The 27,376-nt window shown below is 40.2% G+C and overlaps 1 pseudogene; it reads right to left on the bottom strand.

Annotated features, from left to right (window-relative positions):
- Window positions 1-8,409: 8,409 nt before the first annotated feature.
- LOC132654884 (signal-regulatory protein beta-1-like) lies at window positions 8,410-26,236 on the bottom strand (annotated as a pseudogene).
- Between the last annotated feature and the right edge of the window lie 1,140 nt (window positions 26,237-27,376).

The following is a 27,376-nucleotide window of genomic DNA, read 5'->3' as shown; positions in this document are numbered from 1 at the left end:
CTCCTTAATCTCTCCTTGTGTTGCTGTTTTCTTATCTGACTTGGCTTTAAAAATAATAGGTCTTTTGTAATGTAGGCTGGAATTGAACTTTTTATGTAGCTGTGATCTTGAACTTCTAATGCTCCTCTACCAGCTTCCTGAGTGCTGGCAGGACAGAGGTGCATGCCTGCCCACTTTATTAAAATTCGAAGGATTAACCAAAGGACTCTGGCATGCCAACTGACCACTCTACCAGTTGAGCTGTGTTGCTGACCATGTTTTATGTTCTGAGACTGTTTCACTTATGCTATCTAGCATGCCCACATCACATTGGTATACATCCACAGTTCTTCTAATGGAAGCAACTCCAGAGATATGTGAACAAAACTTTCAACCGTTTTAAATAGGAGTAGTTTTCTCTAGAGTAGAAGTCTGTTAGTTTTTTTTTGTTTTTGGTTTTGTTTTTTGTTTTTGTTTTGTTTTTGCACAAAAGCCACTGTGCAATGCTTTATTCACTTTTGCTTGTGTTTTCTATACAAAGATGATATTTTGGACTATAAATATTAAAGATTCTTGTACTCTGCACCCCTACTTATTTCTTATTGTAATCTTAAATGTTCTTGTGCAGTGCTCCAATAAGAATCTCTTGTTCCCTGTTTTCTTATACTAAATCACTACTTCCCTTGGTGTAATTTTCCCTGAGATTTTTTGCAAAAGGTTCTGTGTGATGTTAATGTTTCAGATATTTATAATGTTCTTGCATACTTCTCTCTTGTGCAAACCACAACCATTACACTAATCTTTTTTAATTTTTTTAAGATTTTTTTATTTAGGTATTTTTTTACAATTTTTATTTTAATTTTTATCAGAAACAGTTTATCCACCTTGTATCCCCCCATCAACCCCTACTTCCCCTCCCAATGCCACCTTCCTTCTTCCTTCTCCACTCATGCCCCTCCACAAGTCCACTGATAGGGAAAGTCTTCCTCTCCTGCCTTCTGATCCTAGTCTATCATATCTCATCAGGAGTGGCTGCATTGTCTTCCTCTGTGGCCTGGAAAGGCTGCTCCTCTTTCAGGGGGAGGTGATCAAAGAGCAGGCCAATCAGTTCATGTCAGAGGCAGTCCCTCTTCCCATTAATAAAAGATTTTTTAAATAAAAGTTATAGTTTATTAACTTTATATCCCAGCTGTATCCAGCTCCCTCATTCCCTCCTAATTCCACCTTCCCTCACTCATCTTCTCCCTGCCCCTTTCGAAGCCTACTCATAGTGGAGGACCTACTTCCCTCCATCTGACACTGGTTTATCAGGTATCTCCAGGACTGGCTGCAAAGTCCTCTTCTGTGGACTAGCAGGGCTGCTCCTCCCTCGGGGGTGGGAGGTCAAAGAGCCCACCATTGAGTTCATGTCAGAAATAGTCCCTGTTCCGCTTACCTGAGTACCTGCTTGGATAATGAGCTACCATAAGCTACATCTGAGCAGAGGTTCTAGGGTATATCCATATGTGGGCCTTGGCTGGACAAACAGTCTCATAAAAGACCCCTGTGCCCAGATATATTTGGCCCTTGTGGCGCTCCTGTCCATCCAGGTCATATTAACTCCCCCTTCTTTCATATGATTCCCTGCACTCTGTCGAAGGTTTGATTATGAGTCTTAGTATCTGGTTTGATAAAATGCTAGGTAGAGTCTTTCAGAGGCCCTCTATGGTAGGCTTCTGTCCTGTTACTTGTTTTCTCCTACATCCAATGTCCATCCCATTTGTCTTTCTAAGTGAGGATTGATTATCTTACCCAGAGTCTGCTTTCTTGTTTATCTTCTTTAGGTGTATAGATTTCAGTATGTTTCTCCTATCTTATAGATCTATATAAGTGAGTATATACCATGTGTGTCTTTCTGCTTTTGGGATACCTCACTCAGAGTGATCTTTTCTAGGTCCCACCATTTGCCTGCAAATTTCATATTTGGTGCTTTCTCAGACAATTAGGAATAGTGCTTCCTCAAGATCCAGTATACCACTCCTAGGCATATATACAAAAGATGCTCAAGTACACAGCAAGGGTATTTGTTCAACCATGTTTGTTGAGCAGCTTTATTTGTAATAGCCAGAACCTGGAAACAAACCATATGTCCCTCAGTTGAGGAATGGATAGAGAAATTGTGATACATTTACACAATGGAATACTACTCAGCAAACAAAAACAAGGAAATCATGATATTTAAACTAATCTCAATTCTAGTGTCTTTAAGCAGTGGTGAATCTTAACTCTGTGTGCTCTGCTTTCTTGTTAATAATTACCAAGTCCTGTGAACTGCTCCTCAATAAGAGCTCTATTATAACAGATTGGTTGGTGCTCTTCTGGAAGAACTTCTGATTTGACTCCATTTTGGATAAACTTACATTACATATAAAAGTGACATCTAGTCTTCCAATTCAACCAGCCTCAGACATGCATGAGAGAAAAACTTTCTAAATGTAAAAGGGGATTATGTTTTTGCTATGATTGAAGAACATTTCTTTGGACAGATCACTTTGCAATATTTTAGTATTGTGTGTGATCTTGTGTGTGTGTGTGTGTGTGTGTGGCATGGAGTTGAGTGTGCTATGAACATTTCATATACTCATATGCTTCTCCACCATTCCTTTATAGTTCTGATTTTAACCATAACTCTAGCACAAATATCCATATTAACTGCCACTAAAATAAACTTGTATGGCCTCCTTCCTTAGTGTAAATTACCACTTCCCTTGATGAAATTTCTCTGGTTGTGTGTTGCTTTAAATACATTTTGCAACTATAAAGGAAATTAACATTCTCACCATGATTTCTAAAAATCTAGCTTACATGGGAAAATATGCTTTGCTCTTCCAATGTAAGAAACTCCAGCCATGTATGGAGAAATCTTTTAGCTGTTGTAGATGGGATTTAGTTTTCTCTATATTGAAGTTCATTGTTTATTTGCAAATAAGCCACTATGCCATGCTTAATCAGTTGTGCCTGTGTTTTCTATACATTCATGGCACTGTGTACTGTAAATATTAAAGAAACATGTACTCTGCTCCACATCTGTTTAGTATAGTAATAAAAAATGTCTTTGTGCAGTGTTCCAATAGTAAACTTATGTTTCCTGCTTTCTTATACTAAATCCCCACTCTCCTTGCTGTAAAATTACCTGAGCTGAATTGCGTTCAAACATTTTTGCATATGTATGTTACCTTGTTCACTCTTTTTTCAATAATCTTCCATCAATAGGAATGTATCTGTTGCTCCTCAGATACAAGCAAGTTCAGAGGTGTAGGAGCCTACCATTAATGAACCCTGTTAACAGCATTCAATCTTTTTATGTAGATCTACACTGCTTTATGCAAATATGTCACTGTGCCATGTCTTAGTCAGTTGTGCATGTATTTTATGCACATAGATGGAACTGTGCACTATAGCTGATAAAGTTTCTCATACTCTCCTCCACTACTCATTTCTTGTTGTAATAAAATATCCTGTGCAGTGCTCCAATAATAAACACATGTTCCCTACTTCCTTACACTGAATCACTCCCCTTGCTGTATTTTCTCTGTAGTGAATTGCTTTCAAAAATTTCTGCAGTTGTAAAATTACTATTGTATTCACTATCTCCTTTCTTTCTTTCTGTTTAACTTCTCACTGATTCTTTGTGAATTTTACATCATGCACCCCAGTTCCCCATCATCCCATCCCTCCAAAACTGCCCTTTGCCCTTGCAAACTCCCTCAAAAATAATAGTAATTAATTATTAATAAAAATGCATCTTGCTGAGGAAACTTCAAGATGTCAAGATATAAAATCCAGTATACCCTTTTGCTGAACATTTTTTTCTTGCAAATGTTAATTGCAATGAGTCATTGGCCTGATTGAGTCCTCTGTCTTCTGCTACCCTATCAACACTTGATCATCACCAAGGCTCCTATAGGATATCTTGTTGCCTTGTGTCATGTAAGATCCTGCACCTTTGCTTTTGCAACACTGGCCCCTTCATCTAGCTCCATCAGTTCATAGATGGGGTAGTTATAGGGGTACAACAACTCAAAGCTCTGTTCTGTTCAGAAAGTTTTCCATGTGCCAGTGATTTAAGACTAATCCTCACTTTCACTTCTATTAAATTTAGTGTGTGCAGCTTTATGTTGAGATCTTTGATCTACTTGGACTTGAGTTTTGTGTAAGGTGATATAAATATAAGTCTATTTCCATTCTTCTACATGCAGCCATCTAGATAGACCAGCACCATTTGTTAAGGATACTTAATTTTTTTCCATTGGATGGTTTTGGTTTTTTTGTAAAAAAATAACAAGTGTCCATTGGTGTGTGGGATTATTTCTTGTTCTTCAATTCAATTCCATTGATTAAACTGTATAATTTCATGTAATATCATGTGTTTATTTTAACCACTATTGCTTTGTTGTACTTCAACAACAAATTCTTTTATTGTACATGACTGTTTTAGATATTCTTGGTTTTTCATTTTTCCATATGAAGTTGAGAATTGTCTTTTCAAGTTCTATAAAGAATTGTGTTCACATTTTGATGGGAAATGAAGTGAATCTATAGATGGCTATTTTTACTTTGATTATTCTACCAATCCATGAACATGGGACATCTTTCCATCTTTGAATATCTTCTTCAATTTATTTCTATAGAAACTTAAAGTTCTTGTCATAAAGGTCTATAACTTACTGTGTCAGAGTTACACCAAGATACTTTATATTATTTGTGGCTATGTAAAATCTTCAAGTCTCTGAAGAAGAGCGATGAGATACAACCAGGATGTAAAGTAAATAACTTTAAAGAAATGTATATTTGGGAGAAGCAAACAGGTCAATCTATTTAATTTAGTTACTCAACACATTCTGGCAGCTAAAATAGGAGCTAGTAGAAACTGTAGAGAGGTCTTGGGAGATGTTGTGGCAAGTACAGACGGGCAGAGGAATTAAGCCATGCTCAAACCACAGAAATAGTGCATTGATGTGTAGGCACAGGTTGGACCACTCTGAGATAAAATGTTATGGCTGAGCATTCAGAGTTTTAAAGGTTGGCTAATTGAAACTAACCTTGAGGATAGTGTTTACATAATGGAGTGTTGAAAGCCCTATAGATCAATACTTTCTCCTCTTTTCAGAACCAAATTTTGTATATTTACCCTCTCAGGAGCAGTGACACCATTTTTAAAGTCTTCATTGTAAGTGGGTATGAGACAGAAACACACACACAGGCCTACACACACACACACACACACACAGAGAGAGAGAGAGAGAGAGAGAGAGAGAGAGAGAGAGAGAGATCAAAGAGGAAGAGAAAGAAAAGTGGCCATAGTCATTGAACTTTCACAACATATACACCATGAGCAGTAGGGATGAGGACAACAAACAAGACAGAAAAAGCTATTTTCATCTCAATAATTAAAGAGCATTTCCTTATTCATTTTGTTTGAGTATATTTCAGAAAAATGGAAATGAGAATAATTTTTATTCCTAAAATTATGATACAGCTCAACAGAGAACATCAATAGGTTGGGAGTTTATGATCCAGAAGAGCACCAGAGAACATGAACTAAAGTGAGCAGTGATGGTCAATTCCAATGGAATGGATGATAAACAGGCAGATGCATTCAAAAAGGGAAATTTCATGCCAAGAATTGGGGCTCCGCAGGTCTCTACAGTTCCCCCTTTTTGTTTTAGACGCATCAGGCAAGAGTAGAGGTCTGATCTCTGATATTAGAAATAAATTGGGTCTTTGTACAGATGTTCATTTAGGTGTCAATTCCACATTTGGCTAAGGCTGAGGATCTGGCTTGCTTCCATGTATGTGGACCTATCTGCATTGCCCCCGTGGCACGCCTGGGTTGGCTACCCAGAGGCTATTTAAGCTGTGGGCTGGCTTTCCCCGGGGTCCGAGGATTGTTCAATGTTCCTGAATAAACTGCATTGAAAAAAAAAAAAAAAGAATTGGGGCTCAGATCCTTTTTCACATAAGTGATAAAGATCATGTGATAAGAATAAGAGGTAGAACCTGTAATGTTGGAGCACTCCTTTAATCCTTGCATTGGGGAGTCAGAGGCAGGGGGAGCTCTGTAAATTCGAGGCCAGCCTGGACTATACAGTGAGTCCTGAGACAAAGAATGCTGCATAGTGGAACCTGTCTGGATAAAACAAAAACGAAAGAATAAGAGGTAGAAACTGACCTGGATTTAGTATAAACAGACCTCAAACACTTTGTATTCTTATCTAGAAGCCAAAATTGTCCTGTGGACTCTTTGCAGCCTTATTTCTGCTAAAGACCAGGGAGACCAAAAATGCTTGGAAGCTCTGCTACATGATTTTGTTTCCAAAATATTTTTAAGGTTAACTTTTCAGAGTTGTGTTAGATTACCAATAAAAGCTCATTAAAGAAAAGTTGATGATTAAGAAAAAAAATATGATCTTGGTGGAGACCTCAGGGTCAATCCTTTAGGCAAAGGACACCCTATTTTATAATTTTTATTTTTAATTTTTTCTTCACAGTTTATTCATTATATATCCTGATTGAAGCTCCCTCCCTCAACTCCCCCCACTCCCACCCTTCCTCCCTCTACCTTCCATCACCTAGTCCACTGAAACAAGGAAATCTCTGCCATTGTCATCTGCCCATATCTCATCAGGATTGCCTGAATCCTCTTCCTCAGTGACTGGCAAGACTGCATCATCAGGGGCCAATGATCAGAGAACAGTCAAACGAATACATGATAGAGGCAGCCCCTGATCCTCTGATTCAGAAATCCACATGGAGACTGAGCTCCCAATCAGCCAGTAGGTAGTCTAGGTCCTCTCCATGCATGGTCCTCCATTGGTGCATCAGGCAAACGATACACTTACACTATAGTAAAGGGATAACTGGAATAATTTTTCTTAAATTGATGTAATGATGCAACCCACAATCAATCCCAGCATGCAAAAGGCAGAGGCAAGCCAATCTTAATGAGTTCAAGGCAGCTCTGTTCTAAATAGAGAGTTCCAGCAAAGTCAAGGCTACATAGTGAGATCCTGTCTCAATAACAAAAGATATCAAAATAATTTTCACATTACTTGATACATTACCCCATCTTTCCTAGAATTCTCCCACCGCAGCACGGTCCCTACATGCTATGCTAAGGTTCAGCTGGTAAGCCTTCCTTTCTGAGGTATGACATCCATGCTTTCTGAAACAGCAAGGCTGCTTTTCCCCTTGATCCTCCATTGTCCTTCATTTCCATGAGGTTGCTGAGATTTACACTTTGCCTGTACTGAGAATTTTTCTTTGCACCAGGGTAGATTATTTGAACTTTAAGTCCATTTTTAAATTATTTTGATAATGACAAAAAGGACTCCAAGAATAGAACCCAATATGCACACAGCATCAGAGCTCTGGGATAAAAATGCAGATTCAGAAGGACAATAAGAAATTCTGTGTTGTGGTTGTTCTTGTAAGGGAGTAATTAGGAGCAGTCTTCCATGGCTTCTCAACAACTTCTTCTTCTATACCTAGCTTCTATGCAGATAGGGTTCCAGTGTTGTATAGGATGAAGGGAAGAGCTGTGGAAAATCACCTCTTACTCAATATTCCCTTCATCACTTACACATTTTCTTCATGCTACAGTGTCCGTGGTACATCTCTCTACCTAGCATTCCTGTCCTGAGTGTATTCTTCATGGTCACAGAGAGGCCAAAGCAGAAACAGTCGTGATGACAGCCATCTGAATAGTTTAAATTCTGTCTCATAATGTAGACTGATGTTTCCCATGAACTCGTTGTCTTCCACTTATTGTAGAAACCTCCATGAAGAATAGTGAAGCCCATACACCACATCTTACCCAGGGCCCATTTCCCTCACATCCTCTCAGTATCTTGGGCACCTATGTTCATCTTGGACTGAACCATTCTGCAGTATGCACACACTTCCTGTGAGCTAGGCATGTATCAAAGGTTTCCACAAGATTCTTGATGAGCCTCAGAAATGAAAGATTACCACAGATAAATGGCATGGCCTTCCTACTGATCCTGCCATTTCTATGGTCATCGACACACTGATATCCATCTGGTGCTTTGAATATGCTAGGATATTTGGGCCTTGGTTCCCAGTTGTGGGTAGTGTTTGGGAAGATTTATATGGTATAGCCTTGCTAAAGAAAGTATGTCTCAAAAAGTGAGCTTTGGGAATGAAAGCCTTTTTGCCATTTCCAGTTTGATCAGTCTGCTTCATGCTTTTTTCTAAGAATGTGAGCACATAACATTTCTCCTGGCTGCCATTTTTCCCCAACGTGAGGGACTCATATGTCTCTGGAACAGTAAACTGCCAAATAAACCTTTTTATTCTATAAGTTGTTGTAGTCACAAAGTTTTATCACAGAAAATTAATGAATGCACCTGCATCCCTTCCAAGTTACCTTCAGGCCTTCTGCTTCTTGTACCTGTACACAGAAAAAACCACAATTGCCAGCAGCAGTTTGTTTCCAAAGAGCACAACTACAAGGACTTTAGCAGAATCTGAAGTCTTCAATTCTGAAATCAAAAAGTAGAAGGAACTATTAGAAAAGTCACATGGAGCTCATCATCCCTGGTCTTCTCTTGTCTCATCTACGGACCTCTAAGCTCATCAAAGCTTTGAGGATTTTGAATGTATTTTCTCTAGTAATTCAAAATATAAATTTGAAGCAAAAGAGATGGTAATGAGGTTTCTATTTCTCCATTGGCCACAGCTCATGTCTTCAACTTTTTCTTCCAAGAAAAAGTGTATAAGAATTTGTGGTCAGTGTCAAATGGCACTTGGTTTTATGAAAAAGTCCTCAAAAAGGAGATGAACATTCAAAAGGAATCTTCTACAAAGCCAATTAACAGTTTAAAACTTCAGTGAATGAAAGTTTGGCATATTACAGGCCAGATCCAAATTATCTTGAGTCATATTCAGTCTTAATATCCATGTATGCCATCCTCTTTACCTAACTAACATTTCTGTGACAATTAGCTGAATCATTTGAGATGTAGAAACAGAGTATGTTTTCTTTGGAATGTGTTAACTTAGCAGACATAGTTTCAGCCAACATTATTGCTGGATGTCACCACATAACATCTGAAGCATCTACGATATTTCCCTGCTCTTAACACACCTCTCTCAGGTTCCCAGCAATGACTTTCAAGTGTCTTGATCTATGACTTTCTTAGTTCTGTTACTACAAAAGCTTTATAAATTTCCACAGTGCAATTTTAGGTTTCTGGGACCTGTGTTCCTGAGAAACAATAACTGATATATGGTTCCTGAATTAATTATTTTGTGTTTTCTTTGTGGAGAAAATAGTTTTTTTTGTCAACTGTGAAATGCTTGGTTTTCAGAATCATATTTGTCAGCAAATATTATTCCCACTTTGCAGGGATAACTGTACACAGGTGCGGAGAGGGGTTTCCAGGTTAGTGAGGTCAGGAGATGTTCCTCACTGCTGCTGTTTAGGATGATCCCTGAGACAGTGTCCCTGCACAGACAGGATAAGTCTCTTAATAGCCCAGGAGTAGCTGTGAACAGGAAATACATATAAAAGAGAAAACATATGAGTAAGTGAATTGACACTCTTCCTGGTTTAGATAAAAGTCACCCAAACAGTCTAGATTCTGGGGGATGAAGGGAGTCTGGTAAAGTGGCAAACAGCCAAATAAAACCACTTGCTGGAAAACATGCAGGTAAAGGGAGATAAATGTATAGATAAGAATTTATGAGACAAGATTACATTGTCTGGTTCCTCGTCCACCATGTAGCCTATGTCCACTCCAGTACAGATGACATCAGAAATATTTCCATCATTCAGGAAGAGCTAGTTTTAATTTGCAATTAATCAAGCATTATTTTTTTAAGAATAGAAACACATTGGGTGTATATTTCACTGAATGAGGTGTTTGGCTAACACATGAGAGGCCCTAGACTCACTCTCCAGCACAACCACACCAACAATACAGATAATTTGATAACCCAAACCTTTAATCCTAACACTTGGTATGTGGAAATGAGAGGCTCAAAAGTGTAATTTCTTACACTGCCTGGTGTAAGATTTGTTGTCAATTAGTTGTTGTCAATTCTGACTTGTCACAACCTAGAATTGCCTAGGAAGAGCATCACAGCCAAGGAATTTGTTAAATTGAGTTGACCTGTTGGTGGGTCTGTGGAGGATTGTCTTAATTGCTAATTGAGATGCTATCACCACTCTGAATGTAGGTGGCATTAATTCATTAAACCCAGGGCCCCACAATGTGTAAGATGAGCAAAGAAATCTAGTTGAGCATCAGGCAGCAAACAGAAATTGTAGGTACAGTTTTTCTCTCTGCTCTTGACTGTGTGATGTGATGTTTGGGTTCTTCCCTGACTTTCTTTATAAGTTCGAATTGTAAGCTAAACAAAAGCTTTCATCCCTAATGTTTCTATTGGTCAGGATATTTTATCACAACAACAGAAATGAAACTATAACATTCCAGAAATTACATGCAAACAAGAATAAAATGCTCTTGAGGGAGCCTTAGGAATAAGCAGACACCCAACTTTATACAGCTGATGTGAAACAGGAATTCTATTGCCTCCTCCCATCTCTTCAGTCTGAAAAAAATTATTAATGGTCGTCCCATCCTCCAGCTCTCTGAGTACCTATGATGTCTTTTATTGGACCTATACTGTAACCACATGTCTTCCTGGGCTAAACCAGGTATTTAGCACCTGTGCTGATATCCGAAGGACTACAGAATGGCCTACCTTTGTTCATCTATGTTAGAGTGTACTTCCTTTTAATTCTAATATGAATGAATGGTCTGAAGACTACTCTCAATTGAAGAATTTGAGGTTTAATTAATAGACTGCCTGGAATTGGATATCCCAGCATGAAATGTCAGAGGCCTCGGGGTTTAAGTGTTTATCTTAAACCAGCAGACAATAGTTATACACAGAAAGGTAATTATTTTTGCATCAAGCATTGAAATGGATTGCCTCTCATTTCAAGGAAAGACCAAAATAAATCAGGAGCAAACAGAATAAAAAAATGATATTTTCAGACTAGCAAAAAACACCCAAGCACTAAAACTTCACATCAAGAGAATTAAAATCTTTAGCTTATGTCCTGGAATGCAACTTACCTCTCAGCCATGGCAAATAAATACGTGGAAAAATTATTCCCTTAATAAGATACTACCTCTTTCCTTCCCAGGATTGTGTCCCCAATTTACTCCTGCTAGCCTGCCTGCAGTTAAGTTCAGCTATCTCTGAGGCCTGACCATGAAAAAACAATTTTTCTTTTTATTTTTTTTTCCTATTTGTTTTCAGAGGCTGTGCTACAGTTTCTCTGAATTCTGTTTCCCACCATTTGTGCATAATGTCTCTCTAATGACTGATGGAATATGAGAGAAATAACAAGTTTTCCACATCAACACTGAGACAGGAGTATCACTATAGACCGTAGAATAAAGAAGAACAATAAAATCCTTTGAGAATTCCTGTAGCAGAAGTTTGAAAACGCAGATAAGAATGGATTAAAAAAACACTCCTAAACATACCACATTCAACAATATGCCCAATATCATACGACTAATGTGTTTTTATGAACATTAAAGATAATTGAATTCATTTTAAACATGGAGATGGATTTCTTCAGGTCCAAAGACTTTATCAAGAAAAGCTGATGAGGATTTAAAGATGAAATAAAACCTAGTTTGGGTACACAAAACAAGCCTATAAAAGTGATTTTGAAAAACTTAAAATACAGTACTTTTAAGATAAATGGGACCTCATGAAACTGAAAAGCTCCTGTAAAGCAAAGGACACCATCATCAAAACAAAGTGACTACCTACAGATTGGGAAAGAATCTTCACCAACCCTTTATCTGACAGAGGACTCATATCCAGTATATGTAAAGAATTAATGAAGCTGAAAAGCAGGAAACCAAGTAATCCACTTAAAAAATGGGGAACAGAGCTAAACAGAGAACTCTCTGTAGAGGAATATCAAATGGCAGAGAAGCATTTAAAGAAATGCTCAACCTCATTAGCCATTAGGGAAATGCAAATCAAAACAATCCTGAGATTTCACCTTACACCCAGCAGAATGGCCAAGATCAAAAACTCAAGTGACAACACATGCTGGAGAGGTTGTGGAGAAAGGGAAACCCTTCTCCACTGCTGCTGGGCATGGAAGCTTGTACAACCACTCTGGAAATCAATCTGGCACTTTCTCAGACAACTAGGAATACTGTTTCCTCAATATCCAGCCATACCACTCCTAGGCATATATCTAAAAGAGGCTCAAATACACAAAAAAGACATTTGCTCAACCCTGTTTGTAGCAGCTTTATTTGTAATAGCCAGAAGCTGGAAACAGCCCAGATGCCCCTCAACTGAAGAATGGATGCAGAAACTGTGGTACATCTATACAATGGAGTATTACTCAGCAATGAAAAATAAGGAAATCATAAAATTTGCAGGTAAATGATGGGACCTGGAAAGGATCATCCTGAATGAGTTGTCACAGAAGCAAAAAGACACACATGGTATATACTCACTCATACAAACATACAACGTAGGATAAACCCGCCAAAATTTGTACATCTAAACAAACTAAGCAAAAGAGAGGACCCTAACTAAAATGCTCAATCCCCATCCTGAAAGGCAGGGAGGATGGACATCGAAAGAAGAAGAAAACAGGAAACAACCTAGGAACCTGCCACAGAGGGCCTCTGAAAGCCTCTGCCCTGCAGACTATCAAAGCAGATGCTGAGCCTGATGGCCAACTGTCGGGCAGAGTGAATGGAATTTTATGTAAGAACTGGGAAATAACAAGAGCTGGAGAGGACAGGAACCCCACAAGGAGAGTAAAAGAATGAGAAAATTTGAACACAGTGAACTTCCTAGAGACTCATACTCCAACCAAGGACTATTCATGGAGATAACCTAGAATCCCTGCACAGATGTAGCCCACGGCAGTTCAGTGTCCAAATGGGTTACATAGTAATGGGAAGAGGGACTGCCTCTGACATAATCTGATTGGCCTACTCTTTGATCACCTCCCCCTGAGTGGGGAACAGCCTTACCAGACCACAGAAGATGACAATGCAGCAACTTCTGATGATAACTGATAGACTAAGATCAGAAAGAATGAGAGGAGGACCTCCCCTATCAGTGGACTTGGGGAGGAGCATGCATGCAGAAAGGGGAGGGAGGGTGGGATCGGGAGGGGAGAAGGGAGGGGCTTATGGGGGGATACAAAATGAATAAAGTGTAATTAATAAAAGTTAAATAAAAGAAATCATTGTTGGGAAATATAGTTGTTCCTGACCTAAGTTGTTTTGTGTAGTTAGGCAGATGCAACTAACACAGTCCTAAATGCCATCAAGATCACCATCTCAGCTGCTGGAGATAAGAACAAATTTGTGGGAGGACATAGTGGCACATTATCTTGTGCTATTTCTCATCAGAAATTTGTTCTACTTGGCCATATTTCACACAGCCAAGAAGGTGGGGTGGAGACCTCACCAGACATGATGCCAGTACCTTGCTCCCTCTGATGTGCACTGACCACCACAGTGTGTGATTTCATGACTGCTGGCTGTCCATCATGCTCAACCTGACATGTGAGTACCATCTCCTCCTCATGGGCAGATATGTTCACAAAGAGCCAGCTGGTCCTTGTGTAGGTTCCATCCTTGTTTACTGTGAGTGTAGAAGCCACTTCTGTTTGAGACATATTCCCATTCTTTATCCAGGTCAACTGGAGGTTTGAAGGATAGAATTTCTTCACTTGACAGGTGACATTTGTCAGATTCAGTATCACTGTTGGATGCTGGCTGACCTCCAGGGTGGGTGGAACTGAAAAAGCACAAGCAGAATTCTGGGCAGATGGAACTTTGGCACAGGGAAGAGTCTGGAGTCCTGAGGACCCACCCCCATTACAAATGAATCATGGGACAGGAGTGTTTGTTTCAGAGTAGAGCTTCCACTAAGCATAGCTCCTAAAACAGCATCTCAGGCAGTGATGAGTGTGGATTCTAATAAGCAAAATTAATAAGGAAAATGCCAGTGTACACTAGGACAGAAATAAATGCTTGAAAATGCTGTGCATGAGCTCTGTGGCTCATAAATAGTATAGCTTTTATTTCTTTTGTTAAAGTACAATTTCCTTCATGTGCTGATCATAGTCTTTTATCCCTCCTATGTGGTACACATGAATACTTGCTGGGAACTGTGAACAAACCATTCTAACCAGATATGAGCTTGAGCTGTGGTTCAGAGACACCTACCTAGGATGATGTCAGACAAGCTGGCAATCCCACGGAGAGGACTTCCCCCCAAAGAGTCATGGGCCAACTCACAGATGATCTGAGAATGAACATCCCAAGGTGCCAGCACCACCTGGGCTGTGCTGCAGACATTGTAGAAGACTCCTTCTCCTTAGGGGTCCACAGTACTTTCGAAGTGATAGAGCTTTTTTCTATTTTTGAACCAGTTCAGTTTGATATCCTGAGGTAAGAATCCATGAAACTAGCATGTGAAGGTCACTGTCTGCATCAATGAAGCTGGGGCTGCAGGTCCTGAGACCACAGGAGGAGATGAATTTGCTGTAAAGGAGAATGGAGACAAGATGAGTCTGCGATGTCCTCCACTGAGGACATAACATTGTCTATAACCTTCCTAGATAATACCACCATCACCATGGTTTGCTGTGTGCTTGGGATCAACACCAGAGCTTCATCCACACAAAGAACCTGCTCTACCCCCATGTCACAATTGTATACTAGCTACAGACAGTAAGTGCTCATCCTCCTCAATGTTTTTTCCTGTTTTTGTCCTGATCCTCCTGTGGTATCCCTTCTTCTGTGTCTGCACAGTTTAACACAGATGTCCAGGGGAAAACGAGGAAGGGCTAGGAAAGTTAAAGTTCGAAGCCTTGCCAAGAAAGGGAATTACCAAATATTTTATATTTTATATTGTATATTCCTCTTGGCCTCCTCATGAAACCTAAACAAACTACAGTATTTATTTGTAGATTGACATCTATTATAACTGAGAAATAAAATACATCCCAGAAGTGCCACAAAGCAAGAGCCCTTCCTGCCTTTTATTAGGAATTTACAGGCATTCTTTCACTGTGCTGATGCCAGTGACTGAAGCTTTGGTAGGATTAAGGTCAGAGGGCATGTGGGCAGGAAAGTTACACAGTCTAAAGTTCAAAGTTAATCTACCATCCAAAGCTGATTGTTTTAAATCCTAATCTTTGTCTAATATATATCAATGTCCCCTTCAAAGAGACTTTAGCAAGCTTAAGCAGGACAAGTGGCTTTTAGAGGACAATGGGCACCCAGACATTTCCTACAGAGGGGCTAATTATAGAGATCAGATGACCATGAGAAGGGATCAGCACAGAGTCCTGAGTGAAGAAGAGAAATTTCTGTCCCCAGAAAGTTTTCATGCAGACCTGTGCAATATATGAAAGATTTGCCCTGAGATTACACTTGAACAAAGGTCTGCCTTGATAAAACTTTATTTTTTCTTTATTTTTTTTATTAATTACAGTTTATTCACTTTGTATCCCCCCATAAATCCCTCCCTCCCCCCTCCTAATCACACTTTCTCTCCCCCTTCATCACATATGACCCTCCCCAAGTCCACTGATAGGGAAGGTCCCCTCTCCTTCCTTCTGATCTTAGTCTATCAGATCTCATCAGGAGTGGCTGCATTGTCATCTCTGTGGCCTGGTAAGGCTGCACCCTCCTCAGGGGGATGTGATTAAAGATCAGGCCAATCAGTTTATGTCAGAGGCAGCCCCTCTTCCCATTACTATGGAACCTACTTGGACACTGAACTGCCTCGGGCTACATTTGTACAGGGGTTCTAGGTTATCTCCATGCATGCTACTTGGTTGGAGTATGACTCTCTGGAAAGACCCCTGTGTTCAAATTTTCTAGTTCTGTTGCTCTCCTTGTGGAGACCCTGTCCTCTCCAGATATTACTATTTCCCTCTTCTTTCATAAGATTCCATGCACTCTGGTCAAGAGTTGGCCATAACTCTCAGTGTCTGCTTTGATAGTCTGCGGGGCAGAGCCTTTCAGAGACCCTCTGTGTCAGGTTCCTAAAATGTTTCTTGTTTTCTTCTTCTTCTTATGTCCATCCTCTTTGCCTGTCAGGATGGGGATTGAGCATTTTAGTCAGAGTCCTCTCTCTTGATTAGTTTCTTTAGATGTACTGATTTTAGTATATTTATCCTGTATTATATGTCTATATGAGTGAGTATATACTGTGCATGTCTTTCTGCTTCTGGGACAGCTCAGTCAAGATGATCCTTTTCAGTTCCTACCATTTACCTGCAAATTTCATGATTTCCTTATTTTTTATAGTTGAGTAATATTCCATTGTATAGATGTACCAAAATTTCTGCATCCATTCTTTAGTTGAGGGGCATCTGGGTTGTTTCTAGCTTCTGGATATTACAAACAAAATGTTACAAGCATGGTTGAGCAAATATCCTTATTGTGTACCTGAGCCTCTTTTGGATATATGCCTAGTAGTGGTATGGCTAGATCTTGAGGAAGCGCTATCCCTAGTTGCCCCAGAAAGCGCCAGATTGATTTTCAGAGTGGTTGTACAAGTTTATATTCCTACCATTTATGTATTTATGCTTCTTTATTTCTTTATGTATACTGGATATTAGTCTTCTGTCCAATAAAGGGTTAGTGAAAACTCTTTCCTGATCTGTAGGCAGTCATTTTGTTTTGATGATGGTGCCGTTTGCTTTACAGAAGCTTTTCAGTTTCATGAGGTCCCATTTATTGATATTTGCTGTTAGAGCCGCCTGTGCTGTTGGTGTTCTGTTCAGGAAGTTGTCTCCTGTATCAATGAGTTCTAGAGTATTCCCCACTTTTTCTTCTAGCCGATTTAATGTGCCTGGTTTTATGTTGAGATCTTTGATCCACTTGGTCTGTAGTTTTGTGTTGGGTGATAAGTATGGATCTATTTTCATTTTTCTACATGTACACATCCGGTTGGACCAGCACCATTTGTTAAAGATGCTATGTTTTTTCCATTGTATAGTTTTGGCATCTTTGTCAAAGATCAGGTGTCCATAAGTGTGTGGGTTTATTTCTGGGTCTTCTGTGCAGATCTATTGATCCACCATTCTGTTTCTAATCCAGTACCAGGCATTCTTTAAAACTGTTGCTCTATAGTACAACTTAAGATCAGGGATGGAGATACTTACAGAAGATCTTTTATTGTAGAGGATTGTTTTAACAATTCTGGGTTTCTTGTTATTCCATATGAAGTTGAGAGTTTTTCTTTCCCGGTCTGTAAAGAATTGTGTTGGTAATTTACTGGGAATTGTGTTGAATCTGTAGATTGCATTTGGTAAGTTGGCCATTTTTACTATGTTAATCCTACCAAGGCATGAGCATAGGAGATCTTTCCATCTTCTGATATCATCTTCTAATTCTTTCTTCAGAGACTTGAAATTTTTTTCATACAAGTCTTTGACTTCCTTGGTTAGGGTTACTCCAAGGTACTTTGTGTCATTTGTGGCTATTGTGAAGGGTGTTGTTTCCCTAATTTCTTTCTCAGCCCTTTGGTCTTTTGTATACAGGAGGGCTACTGATTTTTTTTTTTGAGTTAATTTTGTATCTGGACACTTTGCTGAACGTGTTTATCAGCTGTAGGAGTTTCCTGGTAGAGTTTTGGGGGTCACTCACATATACTATCATATCATCTTTAAATAGTGATAATTTGACTTCTTCCTTTCCAATTTGTATCCCCTTGATTTCCTTCGACTGTCTTATTGCTCTAGTAAGGACTTCCAGACTATGTTGAAGAGATATGGAGAGAGTGGGCAGCCTTGTCTTGTCCCTGATTTCAGTGAGATTGCTTTAAGTTTCTCTCTGTTCAGTTTGATGTTGGCTATAGGCTTGCTGTATATCGCCTTTGCTATGTTTAGAAATATGTCTTGTATCTCTGATCTCTTTAAATATATTATATATATTAAATAAATATTTAAATAAATACTTTAAATATGAATGGGTATTGGATTTTGTCAAATGCTTTTTCAGCATCTAGGGAGATTATCATGTGTTTTTTTTCTTTCAATTTGTTAATATGGTGGATCACATTGATGGATTTCCATATATTGAACCACCCCTGCATACCTGGGATGAAGCCTACTTGGTCATAGTGGATGTTATCTTTGATGTGTTCTTGTATTCAGTTTGGGAGTATTTTGTTCAGTATTTTTACATCAATGTTCATAAGTGAAATTGGCCTGAAATTATCTTTTTTTTGTTGGGTCTTTGTGAGGTTTGGGTACCAAGGTGACTGTGGCTTCATACAATGAGTTTGGTAATGTTCCTTCTGTTTCTATTTTGTGGAATAGTTTGAAGAGAACTAGAAGTAGCTCTTCTTTGAAGGTCTGGTAGAATTCTGCACTGAAACTATCTGGTCCTGGGCTTTTTGTGGATGGTTGACTTTCGATGACCGCTTCTATTTCCTTGGAGGATATAGGGCTATTTAATTGATTTACCTGGTCCTGATTCAGCTTTGGTAAGTTTAATCGATCAAGAAAATTGTCCATTTCAAATTTTGTGGCATATAGACTTTTGAAGTAAGTCCTTATGATTGGATTTCCTCACTGTCTGTAGTTATGTCCTCCTTTTCATTTCTGCTTTTGTTGATTTGGATGGTGTCTCTCGGCCTTTTAGTTAGCTTGGCAATGGGTTTGTCTATCTTGTTGATTTTCTCAGAGAACCAGCGTTTAGCTTCACTGATTCTTTGAATTGTTTTATTTGTTTCTATTTGATTGAATTCAGCCCTGAGTTTGATTATTTCCAGCTGTCTACTCCTCTTTGGTGTGTCTGCTTCTTCTTTGTCTAGGGTTCTTAAGTGAGCCATTAAGTTGCTTGAAAGAGCTGTCTCACATTTCTTCTTGAAGGCACTTAGTGCTATGAACTTTCCTCTTAGCACTGCTTTCATTGTGTCCCACAATTTTGGGTATGTCGTGTCTTCATTTTCATTGAGTTCTAGGAAGACTTTAATTTCTTTCTTTATTTCTTCCCTGACCCAGCTGTCATTTACTAGCAAGTTGTTCAGTTTCCATGTGTGTAGGTTTTTTGCTATTTCTGTTGTTGTTGAGATTCAGCTTTATTCCATGGTGATCAGACAGAAATAAGGGATAATTTCAATCTTCTTATATCTGTTGAGGCTTGCTTTATGACCAACTATATGGTCTATTTTGGACAAGGTTCCATGAGGTGCTGAGAAGAAGGTAAATTCTTTTGTGTTTGGGTGAAAGGTTCTGTAAATGTCTGTTAGGTCCATTTGATTCATGACCTCTGTTAGAGACATTGTTTCTTTGTTGAATTTCTGTTTTGTTGACCTGTCCTTTGTTGAGAATGGGGTGTTGAAGCCTCCCACTATTAATATGTGGGGATCTATATGTGGTTTAAATTTTATCAATGTTTCTTTTACAAATGTGGGTGCCCTTGTATTTGGGGCATAGATGTTCAGGATTGTGATGTCTTCTTGGTGGAATTTTCCCTTGATGAGTATGAAGTTTACTTCCCTATCTCTTTTTATTAATTTTTGTTGAAAGTCTATTTTATCAGATATTAGAATGGATACTCCTGCTTGCTTCTTGGGTCCATTTGTTTGGAAAGCTGTCTTCCATCCCTTTACCCTCAGGTAATGTCTATCTTTGTGACTTAGGTGTGTTTCTTTTATGCAACAGATTGCTGGGTTTTGTTTAAGCATCCATTCTATTAGTCTGTATCTTTTTATTGGAGAATTGAACCATTGATGTTGAAAGAGATTAATGACCAGTGGCTGTTAGATCCTTCGATTTTGATGTCTGTGGTCATAAGGTTTTGTGCTTGCTTGCTTTTTGTTTTACTGTAGTGAGGTTAGTTATTTCCTGTGTTTTCTTGAAAGTAGCTATTTTTCTTGGGTTATATTTTTCCTTCTAGTGTGTTCTGTAACACTGGATTTGTGTGTAGGCATTGTTGAAATTTGTTTTTGTCATTGAATATCTTCTATTCTCTATTATATGTCATTGAATATCTTCTATTCTATCTTCTATTCTCTGAAAGTTTTGCTGGGTATGATAGCCTAGGCTGACATCTGTGTTCTCTTAGGGTCTGCATGATATCCGTCCAGGCCCTTCTGGCTTTCATAGTCTCTGTTGAAAAGTCAGGTATGATTTTAATGGGTTTGCTATTATATGTTACTTGGCCTTTTTCCCTTGCAGCTTTTAGTATCTTTTCTTTGTTCTGTATACTTACTGTTTTGATTATTATGTGGTGGGTGAATTTTCTTTTCTGGTTTAATTTATTGACTGTTCTGTAGGCCTCTTGTATTCTTATTGGCCTCTCTTTTATTTTGGGGAAATTTTCTTCAATGATTTTGTTGAAAATATTTTCTGGGCCTTGGTGCAGGGAATCTTCTTTTTCCTCTATTCCTGTTATTCTTAGGTTTTGTCTTTTTATGTTGTCTTGAATTTCTTGGACGGTCTGTGTCAGGAAGTTTTTAGATTTAATATTTTCTTTGACTATTACATCTATTTCTTCCATTCTATCTTCCACACCTGAGATTCTTTCTTCCATTTCTTGTAGCCTATTGGTTATGCTAACCTCTGTAGTTCCTGTTTTCTTTCCTAACTTCTTTCTCTCCACTATTTCTTCAATTTGTGCTTTTTTTTTAATTTTTCCAATTCTATCTTCAGATCTTGAGACATTTTGTTGATTTACTTCATCTGTCTGACTGTATTTTCCTGTTTTTCCATCAATTCCTTCAGCGGTTTGTTTGAACAATCCTCTGTTTCTTTTATTTCATTCAGTGATTTAAGCATTTCCTCTCTACAGGCCACAAACTGTTTGGCTGCAGCTTGGTCTATTTCCTTACGTATTTTATTTGTTTCCTCTATTATCTTCTTCATGATCATAGATGGTAGGTCATCTTCTTGAATTTCAATTATGCTGGGGTATCTAGGGCTACTTGCCCCTAGATAACTGGGTTCTGGAGATGCCATATTGCTCTGGCTTTTGTTGGTTGAACTTTTTTTTCTTTTATTTATTTATTTATTTATTTATTTAATCAGTTACATTTTATTAACTCTGTATCCCAGCTGTGTCCTGATCCCTCATTCCCTCCCAGTCCCTCCCTCCCTCCCTCATCTCCACCGTGCCCCTTTCCAAGTCCACTGATAGGGGGGACCTCCTCCCCATTCATCTGATCCTGTTTTATCAGGTATCTTTAGGACTGGCTGCAAAGCCCTCCTCTGTGTGTTGGTTGAACTTTTATGCTGGCCTCTACACATTGGGCTATCTTAGGTGTTAGTTTCTATCTTAGAAGTTAGTTTCTGGTGGTTCCTGGAATCCTGTGGTGGAGAGAATCCCTTTGGCAGGAAGATAGTTTTTCCTGAAGGAAGCCTTCTCAGCTTTTTGGGTATAGTCAGTGGATGTCTGGTGTTTTTTAGGAGTTGCTACAGCTCACCTCAGGCATAGAGACCTGGGTGGTAACTGTGGTCCTTGTTAGTCGAGAGGGCTCTCCTCTCACTGGGAGAAGTCCTGAAGACAGCTGTCCTGCTTCTGGGTTTCTTGCTGTAAATTTATTGATCTGGTGCTGTAATCGTATGTCCGGTGGTGGTTTGGTCAGTTTTGTTAGGGATAACTGGTTGCCCCTTGGAGCAGTATCTGGGGGTTAATCTCGGGTATCCCAGGCTTTTGTAGGTATGATGTTGGGTCTCTGTGCCCCAGTACCCAAGGGGTAATCTATGGAGGGTGCGTACTGCTCTCCTGGTAGCAGCATGCTATCTGGGGCACAGCAGGTCCCTGGTTTGTGCCAGTCTGTGGGACCTTTTCTGGGGATATACTGGGTGGCCTAAGTCCATCTCCTTTGAGGGTTTCTCCAGACAGTGACTCCTAAACTCTGGTGTCCTGGGGTGCACAGTTATGTCTGTGAGGAATAGTTGGTACATGGCAGGTCTCTGGGCTGGTGGCGGGCATGCCTGCCCACTAGTCTTCAGGAGTTGAGTTCCCAAAAACTCTGTGCTCCCTGCTTGGGCCCAGATCAGTGATGACAGCGCGTACCCGCAGATCTGCAAGAGACTTTCCCCAGGGAAAGCCTGGGTGGTCCAAGTCAGCACTGTTTCCTTCCTTCCCTGTGGAGGCCTCTCCAGACAGGGACAACCAGTCTATGTTGGGCTAAGGGTGCACAGCTCCATCTGTGTCTGAGAACTGGGCGCTCAGCTACTCTCCATACTGGTGGCTTGAGTCCAGTTCAGTGATGGCGGCTCATACCCGCGGGTCTGCGAGACCTTCCCCAGACAAAGCTGAGGTAGCCCAAGTCAGCACGATCGCTGTTGTTTTAGGGCCCAGAGTTCAGTCTCTTGGTTGCTGTACAGAAAATGTTGTCCTGCTCCTCAGACACAGTGTTCTCCTGGCACCGCCATCGTGCTCCCCCATGCCTCTTTAGTTCTTTATATATACTGGATATTAGCCATCTGTCAGATAAATTTCAGTGTTAGTGAAAATTCTTTCCCATCTGTAGGAAGTCGTTTTGTTTTGATGACGGTGTCCTTTGCTTTACAGAAGTTTTTCAATTTCATGGGGTCCCATTATTGATTGTTGCTCTTAGAGCCTGTGCTGTTGGTGTTCTGTTCAGGAAGTTGTCTCCTATACCAATGAGTTCAAGGGTCTTCCCCAATTTTTCTTCTAACTGATTTAATGTGTCTGGTTTTATGTTGAGGTCTTTGATCCACTTAGACTTCAGTTTTGTGCACGGTGAGAAGTATGGATCTATTTGCATTTTTCTACATGTAGATATCCAGTTAGACCAGCACCATTTGTTGAAGATGCTATCTTTTTTCCATTGTATAGTTTTGGCATCTTTGTCAAAGATCAGATGTCCATAGTGTGTGGATTTATTTCTGGATCTTCTGTTCGGTTCTGTTGATCCACCATTCTGTTTCTATGCCACTACCATGCAGTTTTTATTACTGTTGCTCTATAGTACAGGTTAAGACCAGGGATGGAGTTACCTCCAGAAGATCTTTTATTGTAGAGGATTGTTTTAGCAGTTCTGGGTTTCTTGTTATTCCATATGAAGTTGAGAATTTTTCTTTCAAGGTAGTTCACACTGGTGAAATACTTTCTAGAAGTCAGCAGTTTCTCTAAGTATGTTATCTGACTTCATTCCTTCAATATAACCAGTTTACATACTGTGTAGCAAGAAGACGGTATCATGAGGCCCCTACAGAAGATCTTGTCCTGGGCACTTCTCAGAGAGTAGCTGTGCTGGCATTCATGTTTAGGCATTTAAATTCTTTCTTCTCTCCTGCAAAATACAACAATTCTGATGTTCCTAATGACCCTGACATCACCAGCCAAGAATATATGCATGGTTTCTCCCTCATCAAGGAACACCTACCAGGGACCACGGCTGTCATCATCACAAAATGGAAAACTGAGGACTCCATAAAAAGCTAGATTGTGCCCCTCCAAGGCACAATGCCAGAGATGCCAGACTCTCATAAGTTCTCTGGATAGTCATAATTCTCTGGAAAATCGGGCATAGGAGCCACCTTCTACAGAAGAGGAAACTAAGGGTCAGGTTTAATGAGCTATCCAAGGTTTGAAAACCATGATATGCCACTGGTTTTTCTGCATACAGCTGTATCAGGTGATATACAGAGAGCTCAAGTTTTTCTCAGAAGAACTATGAGCATCATATGCCAAAAATGAGGACACTCTATACTGAAAACAGAGATCCTGTCTGCTCTTTTCAGCTGCATCTCAGAGGCCATTTCCTGTTCCCTCACTTTCCTTTCCCTCAAGAAAACAATTGTCCCCACACTGGAGCCCTGCCCCTCTAGTTCTTTCCTAAGAATCTGACCTGAGGAATTCTATGACAGATTACTGCTCCAGATAGCTCAAGGGAAAAGGAGGCCTTTGTTCCAGGGGCTCTAGGGTCCTGTAGACCCTGAATGGATGCAGGAAGAAGCTCTACTCTCTGTCTGCTGCTCAAAGAATAAACTATGTAAGAAGAATAGCACATATGAGGCAGTGTGCTCTGGTCAACCCTTCACCTACACATAAGTCAGGTGACATCTATTAGTGCCAGCATCTTCCTTTCTAAAAGGAAATGTGACTTCCCCCATATAACAAATGCTTAGCTGAAAATTATATAACAGACACAGGACACATTGATATTTTATGCATCTCCTTACAAGTGTGTCCTTCTTCAACAGTATCTTCAGGACAAATGATATGGAAAATAAAGCTAGCATCACTGAAAACTAATGGGTTTTATATTACTCGAGTCTCTTGCTGGTTGGGATTGCCTAAACATTGCGTTACCTTGAACTTCAGTGTCCTTGTACATGAAATGGATGGATTCAGGAGGAAGTCACTCTCCATGTTTCTCTCTGTTGAGGGGTTGGGAGAAGACCTGATACATCACATCTATGTGGCAAAACACTAACAACTCTATACTCTAATTCACCCTCAAAAGCAGCAGGCCTTCTCCAGAGAACATGTGCCTTATGGCCAGGAAAACTCCCATAAGAGTTGATCCACTGTGGCACTGTTTACTTAGCCAAAAATTGAAACAAATTAAACATTCATGGCCTGAGATCTGAAATATGGTATCTCTAGGTGTTGCACCATTATGCTTTGTTCCCTCAGGGGAAGAATTCTCACACAGAATATTGGTATGCCTGACATTTTTGTAGATTTCTGATCACTACTATATATACAATCTGAGAATGAGGAAAATCTCTAAACTTTGGAGGTGGTGGTGAGTGAACATGTTGGCTGAGTTCAAGAAATTCTGACTCAACATATCTTATTCATCAGGCTTCTAAGTGAACAAGGTGTCTCTTGCTTGGACAATTAGAAGCAGGCCTGGATGAGACATGGATTATAGGCCAGATCCCAGCACTGACTGGATATGTGATCATGGACAGAACACAGACATACAGAGCTCACATCTCTAAGAAGTTTGGGCTGGATTGTGTGACTGTCCCTCATGTTGCAAAATTCTTGAAATCAAGACCAAGTTAGAGAAATGTAGGCTTCTGTCAGGAAATTCAAAGTAAGCATTTGGCTACCTCAGCTGGGGACTGACAATCCTCATGGAAGTACCTCTAGGAGGTAAGCTAACACTGGCCCAAACCTTTAGTGCCTGTGAGAGTTGGTCCCTGAAACATGTTTTCTGACAATACCAAGGGTAACCTGGTGGTAACAGCTAAACCAGAGCTAAGAGATGCTTCAGAGAATATAGACATATCCAGAATGATCTCATTGTGCTGTAATTGGACAGGAAATGAAGAAATCACAACGTTCCTTAGCATCATTTTCTGTATTGATGTGCTCTTTCTATTGGAAAGGAGGAGACACACATTTTGAGTAAAGAGCTCCTGCTTGACAGCTAGAGTAGACTTCTAGAGTAGAACCTGGCACAACTAGGCCCCAGGTTGTTAGGGCAGAAAGTGATGACTTCATCAGCTGAAAAGGACACTCTGGAGGCATTAGGACAGGTGTGGCCCCATCACTGGTCCAAGCAATCAGCTGTCAGTGTCTTTCTTTATCAGCCACTAGGCTGGGACAGATTGAGGAAGGTAAGCTCTGTGAGAGAGGCATACAAGGGCATGGATTTACCCCATTCGACAAAAGGAGAACCTCTAGCAAACAGCATGTCACCTCCTTTCTTCAGTTTCCTTGGACCATAGTTGGGGAAAGTCACCCTATGAACATGAGGGCTTCCTTCCATACTTGTTTCTTACTTGTTCACAGAATCTTGAACACGGTTTTTACTTGTTGGAGAAATCAGGGATGAGGAGGACAATGCAGTACTTACCAAGCACATACAACATGGTGCCTCCCCCAGACTGAATCTCTTTCCCAAGCTCTGATGTGTCAGGCTGGAACTTCACACAGTAGTAGGTGCCAGCATCAGCAGGGGTGATGTTACTGATGCGGATGGAAAAGTCCAGGTTGTTTCTCTTTGTAACATCGGTTACATTTGTGACTCTGGGGAACCGCTCTCCTATGAAACTATATATAATGAGCCGACTTTGTCCTTCACCCCTCGACCACTTCATGGGCCCCACAGGCATCAGGGAGGTCACAGTGCAGTTCAGAATGGCTGAGTCTCCAGCAGAGACAGAAACTAATTTCTCAGGCTGAATCACCTTCAGCTCCCGCTCATCTGCTCCTGCAGGAAACATCAGTTAGTGCTCATCGTGATGGGAATCCACAGGTTTGTGATCAAATACTATTCTCAGGAACACTCAGCATACACGTGATCATAATTCCCCTAGCTTGTGACTCAACACAGATGAGGAAACTGAATCATAGAAAGATGGGGAATTTGGCACGATTCTGATTGAAGCCCTAATTTTCCTTACAATTCTCATGCTTCATCCAGTACCTGCTTCATTTTCTGTGCACACAGCATATGGAACTTCTGTTACAATAATATTCAGTGTGATTATGTGAATCTTTTAGACCAGTGAGATATGAACATAAGTGTATAGTGAGTTCTACATTTGATTACAAGTTTCTCATGGCGGGGTTTGCTTTATCAGATGGGGCAATAATGCCTTAGACAGATCCCAAAAAATAATATCGTGTAACCTAATTAAAAAATAACACTCCCAGACAAAACAAAACAGGTAAGACCACACTTACTGTTTGAACTCTCTCTCTCTCTCTCTCTCTCTCTCTCTCTCTCTCTCTCTGTCTCTCTCTCTTCTTCCCTTGGTTCCAAAGACCTAACCTGCTCACACCCAACACACATCTATATACACACACACCCATTCCACATACCTCCACACTCCTGCTTCTCTGGTGCACATTGACTGCTTAGGGGCAGACCATGCCATCCATAAGAGCTAAGTGACCTACTTGTTGTCTGAATCTTCTCACTCCCTCTCTGTTTGGAAGTCAATGATACCTTCCCTGGCCCACTGCCCCTTCACTGCACCTTCCCCTTTTTAGGCAGACATCCACTGCTCAGGTACAGGCCACACAAGGCAGAAAAGAAAAGAACTCCATCTGCCATAGGAACCCTCCTACTCTCTCCTTTCAGATCCCAAAGACCCAAGCTTCTGACAACTGCCTCCTGCTGCTGTGCCCCCACGCCTGCACTGGTGTATACCTGCTACTCAAGGAAAGGCCATGCCAGTCAGAAAAACAGAGATCCCTGCTGGTCCACAGGCCAGGATAACAACCAGAAGTCTAGCTCCCAATTCTGACTGAAAGTTGCTGCTGGACCAGAGCTCAAGCTGCCAGAAATACAGGCCACATAGACAAAAATCAAAGAGGAATCAGAAAGCAAGGAACAAAACACCCATCCAAACAAAAGA

The sequence above is a fragment of the Meriones unguiculatus genome, chromosome 6 (assembly GCF_030254825.1).
Source record: "Meriones unguiculatus strain TT.TT164.6M chromosome 6, Bangor_MerUng_6.1, whole genome shotgun sequence".
In the NCBI taxonomy this organism is placed as follows: Eukaryota; Metazoa; Chordata; class Mammalia; order Rodentia; family Muridae; genus Meriones; species Meriones unguiculatus.
The sequence above is the reverse complement of the archived record's forward strand: the minus strand, read 5'-3'. Positions and strand labels throughout refer to the sequence as shown.